Genomic DNA, 8,265 nt, shown 5'->3' with positions numbered 1-8,265 from the left:
TCTGATATACGTATTGTTTTCTGGAATACAAGAAGCATTCTTAATAGACTAGAGGAGCTTAGAGTGATGCTAGATGAAATTGATATTTTTATAGGCGTGGAAACATGGTTAAACGACACCATTCCTCACATAGTTATTAGCTTCCCAGGTTTTATGGTGCTTCGGCGAGACAGGACGTACGCCAGAGGAGGAGGTATAATTTTCATTATTAGAAATACTATAGCTTACAAAGCTATTAACAACCTCATCATTCCGAACATATCCACTGAAGTTTTGGGCATTACACTGACTAACCTTAAAGATAAAATTAATATCATTGCAGTTTATAGGCCCCCGAGCAATAGCGGAAATAATACAAATCTGTCGCTTCAGGAATGGGACCAAGTTTTTAGTAATACTCTATTAGATGATAAAACCATATTGGTGGGAGACTTCAATGCCCACAATGTCGCGTGGAATTGCAATAGAAATGATATAAATGGTTCTAGAATCATCTATACTTTAGCTGATTACGACTTAATTTTAATAAACAATAATACTAAAACCCGTATTGATCTGCGACGAGGTACAAAATCAAATATTGATTTAGTTTTTTCTTCTCCTAATCTTCTACAACAGATTGTATTAAATATAGATGAAGACCCCCGGGGATCGGATCACTATCCAGTGCGTATTAATTTATCTGTACAAAAAGCAATTTATTTCAAAAAGACTTTCAAGTTGCAGACCAAAAAAACCAATTGGGTTAAATTTAAAAATACAATGGCTGAAAATATTAATGAATTCAAAACAGATTCTTTTCTCAGTTTAAGTTCAGTCTCGCAGTATAAATTCCTCATTAAAAAAATCACACAAGCAATCATAGATTGCACCCCAAAAAAAGGGAATAATCCCCAATTTCGCCATAGCAATCCAGTAGAATGGTGGGATTCAGAGTGTGATAAGGTAAAGAGAAAAAGAAAAGCTGCCTTAAAAAAATGGGAATTTACCTTAGATTTTAAAGACTTAATTGAATACAAAAAGAATGCTGCCATAGCTAAAAAAACTTTTAAAAAGAAAAAGAGTGACTGCTTTCGAAAATTTGCAGAGACCATCAATTTTAGCACAGACCTTAAGTATACATGGGAAAAAGCAAAAATTTTTAAAAACAAATGGATAAAAATTAGACCCGATAGTATTGAACAAAATATGCAAAATAAAGAGAAAATTGAAGCTGCTCTTGAAAGACTATGCCCACCGTGGGTTCCAAGTAACCCTAACATTTTCCCTGTTACCAAAAATAACACGCTATTCGACACTCACTTTAGTTTCATAGAATTCAGCATAGCATTAAATTCTCGTCAACATAATTCCGCACCTGGAACGGACGGGATAACGTATGAAGTCATTAATATGCTTCCCACTCCAATAAAACATATATTCCTTGACATTTTTAACCTCATGTTTCATAGCATGGAATTCCCTGACGAATGGAAAAGCATATTTATACATTTTATTAATAAACCTAATTCGGATAGCTTAAGACCTATTGCACTGACCTCATGTGTCTGCAAAATCTTAGAAATCATGGTCGCAAATAGATTTCGCTGGTGGCTGGAAAGAGAAAAAATTATCCCAGATACACAAACCGGATTCAGGAAAGGTTTTTCCTGTGCGGATAACCTAACAAATGTTGCAATGTATATTGAAGAATCTTTTAATGAAAAAAAACATACGCTAGGTATTTTTTTGGACGTGATTGGAGCCTTCAATAACGTTCAATCAGATATTCTCGTTGAAATATTGGCACAAATAGGGTGCCCCTTTAAACTCGTTAAATTCTGTTTTTTTCTTGTCTACGAGAGATTAATCTATACTAATTCAAACATAGATCTCCCGAGAACACTGTATAAAGGCGTTCCTCAAGGAGGAATTTTAAGTCCGCTGTTTTACATTATATACGTTAGCCACATTGTTCGCAATATACCGAAAGCTATAACAGTCTCCCAATTTGCAGACGATATATCTTTGTTCCTTAAAACTAAAGACCCCAATCAGGATAAAAATATAATGGAATGTGCACTAGAAACAATTAGAAATAATCTATTCAAACTGGGTTTGGATCTATCTCCGGAGAAAACGGTATTCGTACATTTCAACAAAAACAAAATACTGCCGGGAGAATTTCAAATTAAATTGAATGATATGATGATTAAATCAACTGAATCAGCCAAATTTCTAGGTATTTATTTTGACTTCAAGCTTTCTTTTGATAAACATGTCAATTACATTGCCCAGAAAGTCAATAGAGCCACCAACATTATAAAGTTCCTCAGAGGTACTTGGTGGGGATCACACCCTTCCACTCTAATAACTTTCTATAAAAGCTACATCAGATCCATAATGGACTATGGAAGCTATATTTACTTCCCAAAAAATAAAGGAGCAAAGCTACAGTTAGAACGACTACAGAACCAAGCTATCAGATTGGCTCTTGGCCTAAGAAAAAGTACACCTACTAACATACTACTTGCCGAAGCCAAGATAACATTACTAGAAGAAAGATCTAAATTTCTATGTAAAAACTTCTTGGTAAAATGTATGTCAAACCGTACTTCTAATACGAGATACAATGTCAACAGATTTCTACAAACAACTATAACGCGAGATCGTACTCCGAAGAGATTTCAAATTTTAAAAGAAAGTATCCAAGCTGTAAATTGTATTGATCATCTGATTTTAAAAAGAGACTTCTACAACTTTTTTAATTATACATATGAGGATATTATATATAACGTTTTAACTAATACAAAAATAGGAATGGAGCTATCGCACTCCGACTCTCCCGACTTATTATTCAAGTCTAAATTTAGCAATCAAAATGTAGTCCAAATTTTTACGGATGGAAGCAAAATTCCCGATTCACCTTCAGTAGGTGTAGCAGTGTTCTTCCCCCAATCCAACACGTCGGTTGCCAAAAGTGTCCACAGATTCACTTCCATCTATACAGCAGAGTGCTTAGCCTTATACGAAGCCACTAAAATTGCACTTAATTACAAAAATAAAAATATCAACATTTTCACTGACTCCTTAAGTCTGATTCACTCGCTCGAAAATCCAAATTTCAGCATCAAAACTAATGACTACATTCTTAATATTAGAACCAACATTTCCAAATTTAGCAATAGTAACGAACACGGTACAAATATACAGATATACTGGATTCCAGCACATAAAGGAATTAATGGCAATGAAATTGCGGATCAATTGGCAAAAAAATCTGTAAAATACCCATCAGAAAATATAAGAATTCCATACACAGATTTTAAAGCCCAGTTTAAACAAACAATGAGCGAAAATAACGGTAAATATTTAGAAAATCTTGGGAAAGAAAAGGGAACACACTACTATCAAAACTTTTATAGTAGATCTCCTAAAACTTGGTTTAGTAAACATTGTAAAATAAAGCGAGATGTAATAGTGACAATAGCTAGAAGCAGGTCAGGGCATTACAGTCTCAACGAATCATTGTACAAAATTAAAGTGGTAGATAGCCCTCAGTGTCAGTGTGGACATCCCACTCAAGATCTTAACCACATTGTCTGGCAATGTGATGCCTATGACCAGGAGAGAGAAGTGTTATTGAATAAGTTGGGGAAATGCAGGTTATACCCTCCTTTTATGATTAATTCGTTCCTGGCAAAACCAAATATTTCAGTTATGAAAATTGTACATGAATTTCTCCAAAAATGTAACGTAAATGTCTAGTGTATAGTGTAACAAAAATGTAATTCTGTATCATTAACAATGTAACTATTTATGCCTGTCGTTAAAAAAAAAATGTATGTATACTTTTGTAAACCATTGTAAAGCAGAATAGCCTTCCATTCAGAGAAGAGCTCAATTGCTTCCAAATAAAGAAAAAATTATTAAAAAAATATATTTTTATTTTAGAGATACAATTTATAACCCTCTTTATAATTTTATTGCTATTAGGTATAGAACGTAATTTGTCCCTAAAAACAAAGTATCGCATTTAACAGAATTCAAAATACCGCCCCATTTAAGTACAATAGGTTAACTCATAAACTAAACTAATTACATACTATTAATTTGTTTTCTGGTAAATTGAAAAATATAGTGAAACTCTTTAAAAAATCTTATACACACATCCAATAAAAAATCTCATCCCTGCGGAACGTTTTCTCAAAGATTGTATTATTCGTATTTTCTACTATTAAGGGCGGACGTGCTCAGCGTGGGTCAAAATGGAGCTTTTATTCTATTTTCAAAGCATGATCCTGGACATTCCTTAAACGTTGTAGATAATTTATTATATAATTTTGAAGCCTTATTATCCTTTATATTTATTTTAAACATTTGATGACTGCATAAAGTATTTTTATCACATAAAATAGTATTCTTTTAAACCTCTCGCTCTAATGTTTAAGAATATAGTCACATTTTACATTTATTAATATTTAAACGCATTTATAAAACCATTAGTATAATTTATGTCGACATTATTGTAGTGAAATATGTACGATAAAAATTATATTGATAATCTCTGTGATCCCAAATTTGACAAGAATTAGGAATTTTATTATTCAAAAAATGGGCAAGATTAATACATTTTAAGATAATTCTAAAGATATTAATTATAAGTTATGTCTTTGACCATTCAAGTGTGACAAACATTCTATGGTAATGAAAGCTTTATAATAATTATTGACCTAAGAATATGGTAGTGTTTTTTTGAATTACGCCATTTCTTTTGGCATTCCCCAGTGGTTAAGCTAAAACATACGGCCGTAGCCATAAATTGACAAACTAAAAGTGAAGTAGGGAGTAAGATCATGTTAACGCGCGTATTTGAACATGTACCGCTTAAAAAAAAAAGATTTTTTTTCGGTTTGGACTGAAATATTACTATATTCTAAAACATTAGATCGATAGGTTTCAAAGAATACTATTTTATGTAATAAAAATACTTTATGCAGTCATCAAATGTTTAAAATAAATATAAAAGGTAATAAGGCTTCAAAATTATATAAATAGATTATCTACAACGTTTAAGGAATGTCCAGGATCATGCTTTGAAAATAGAATAAAAGCTCCATTTTGACCTACGCTGAGCATGTCCCCCCTTAATAATGTATCGAATTATCGATCCTAAGCAGCGTATTACCTGTGTTGTTTTAGTCTCTCTTTAGTAGGTATATATATTTTTTTAATTGTCTTATGTCTTTGCCATCCAGATTCTCTTAATCTTACGTATATATCACCACGATATACAATATATTTCTATTCAATATTTAAGTTTAAAAAATGCATTTAAAATAAGTTAGATCCAGAGTGAAAATATGTATGCACTAATTTATATTATTGTAATACTGATAATACACATAACATTACAATTTTATGTACTATTTTTATATGTCGTTAGATGGTTTAGATATCGTTAATTTAAATTGCAATGTTGTGTGTTTTATTAATGTGTGATCAAAAGTTAAATACCCCTATATAAATAATTAAAAAAAGTACACGTCATATGGTAGGCAAATATTGTTTTTTTAATAAATCAAATCGAATAAACAGGACTGCAGCCTTGCATCTTTTTATGTTATCTGCATATTCATATCGAACAATAGCTGGTACTATTTCAAAATATGAAAGCTTTTCATTTCCGATAGAATAAAAGCTTTTGTGTATGGATACAAAATTCGATTGTAAATGTACGTATGTGGGTTTGATTTCTCGGAGGAAGTATAAGTATTAGATTCTCAAATTAATAAATATATTTAATGGTAACGATAATGTTTTTGAATTACAGTTAGTATCAATGAATGGACTAGTGCTCAATTAATTGAAAGAAATAATAAAACATTTATAGTCGTCAAACTGTTTAATAAGCACTTCCCTAGATATTTTGCAGTTTTAAATTAAGTTATTGTCATCAGTAGTTAGTACAACAACAGGATATAATATGCTACCTTCAGGAATCGTCTCCAATCCGCTCTATCTGCTATAATCTTCCTTCACTGCTTTAGACTCAGAAGTATTAATTTATCCTCAATCATCACAACCTATGTGTTATTTTCCTTTACTGTATATCGCAAAGGAAGGTTGTTGGATTGGGTGTCCTTTATTTTTAAGACATGGCCTTTCGATCAGCGCACGAAATGAAAAAAAAAATACGAACCGAAGCGCTCGATAATTTTCCGAAAATATTGATATATTGTAGACTGGTAAGTCTTGAATGTACATTCTTTATTGATATTTAATGAAATAATTAGAAAAGCTCTTACAAACATAACTATTTTGGAAAAATCTCGAAGTTAGTAAGATTCGAACACACTACCGACTCAAGTGAACACATATTATTATTATGTGTGCTCGAATCTCACTCGATCCAAAATTTAATTATATTTTCAATGAAACGTGTGTATTATATTTTGTAATATCAGTATGAAACCATGCTACCTTAGCTGTGATAGTAATATCATGTACGTTGTGCGAATGAGAAAGTAGATTTTTATCGGATTTTTTTTTGCTGAACGTTTACTTAATGCAGATGTTTGGCGCAGTCAATAAAAAAGATCGCATGATTAAAAATACGCTGAAGACGGCAAATTTATTCAAGGGGTATCTTATTTACTTTGATCTATATACTCTGGCGGGGTATCTGGTCTGGCTTAGTGTTTCCGCGAGTGCGAGTATCTCCCGGCAGCGTGCCGTGTTCGTCCCTACGAACGGACGCTTTGCATACGAATGCGGGCTTCCCCGGATCCAGTCAACTCGACGCACGTCTTCTCAGCCGTCCCAGGAACTTACTTTGGAGTCTGTGGGTTTATTCAAAGACTTAGCATTTGTAACTGGCGTTTGAGTTTCTCTGCTCCTTCAGTGGCGTAGAACGTATCGTAGGGTCTCGTTGGAGGAAGAATTTGTTATTTTTCAATAAGTTAGATCCGAATATCACTTTGTGTTATAGTGGAACAATTTAACCTTGAGCATACATGGATACGATAGTGCGCAGTAATTCGGCATGGCGAATATAATCAACGTTATGGTTGCTATGCTCGACTTTAAATTCATTTTAACAGTACAGCAGGCCATGAGGACAAATAACAGTGGTGCAATTAGTAATATACCTTAAGTTTGCATAAACACCCAGAGGAAATCACAAAAACATATTGCGACCTAACCGGGTATCAAACCCAGTGCCTTACGCATTGGATTCCAATGGCTACGAGGGCAAGGAACTTTATTTAAATTAACCTTTTTGCGTCGCTTTCTGTCTGATAAGAAGATTAAATTACGAATTAGTACAATATTTAAAAATATATTGGAGTTAGGTACCTAGCATGAAGTTAAATACATGAATAATAACACTACCAAAGATGCATATCTTTTAAGCGATTTAAAATGTGAAATGATTTCAAATATAATATTATCATTATGTAGTAACTTTTCTTATAACATATTAAAATCGAAAAGGGTATTTTCCGACTTATGTTTATATTATATAATCATTTCAATTATCAAACGCATTATTCTTTTATAAACTTATTTTATAGAAGATTTTAAAAAAGAACGTCCCATCTTAAGTCACCTGTATACTATTCGCTCATTTTATACATGGTTCAAAAAAGAAAAACGAACAGTAAATGGGTAGGTATACTGCCACCTGTATACTACCTTCGTTATATAAAAATGTATTCTCTAATGTAAGAAAATATTATTTTTTAAATGTATTTTCACTTATTGATTACTACGATTTTTTAAACCCATCGAAACAACTTGGGTGCCCTGAGAATTTAAAATGTATTTACTCTTTGTACTTAATGATTAATGTCATTCGATTTTATTGCGAGTTTAGATCTTAAAAAATTGCTTACAAGTGGGCAAGCTAAACTTTATTTACTTATTTAGAAATTATTTTTTAAAACATGTCTTTTCCACAATATCTACCAATTTTATTTTTCACATCCAAATAGTAAATTTCGTACAGTTTCAGTTATTTTCTAGTTCCAGGCAGCTAGTATTATAGTATGTTTTTCAATTAAAAATAATATTCATACAAACAATAGTAATTAAGTGTTAGAATGTACCTAGACGTGCTTACACTTACTTTAATGTAAACGTGATATCAATCATAGTTCTCAAATAATATTTATGATTGAAGTAATTTATATTGAAGAGAATTATATAATAAATATGCCTTGTGTATTAACTAGATATTACATACTTATAAGAACACCACTGCTTCCCTCAGAGTGGTTGTGA

Source organism: Rhyacophila brunnea, unplaced genomic scaffold (genome assembly GCF_057557595.1).
Source record: "Rhyacophila brunnea isolate RB1 unplaced genomic scaffold, BYU_Rbru_1.0 scaffold_2, whole genome shotgun sequence".
In the NCBI taxonomy this organism is placed as follows: Eukaryota; Metazoa; Arthropoda; class Insecta; order Trichoptera; family Rhyacophilidae; genus Rhyacophila; species Rhyacophila brunnea.
Note: the sequence above shows the minus strand (reverse complement) of the source record.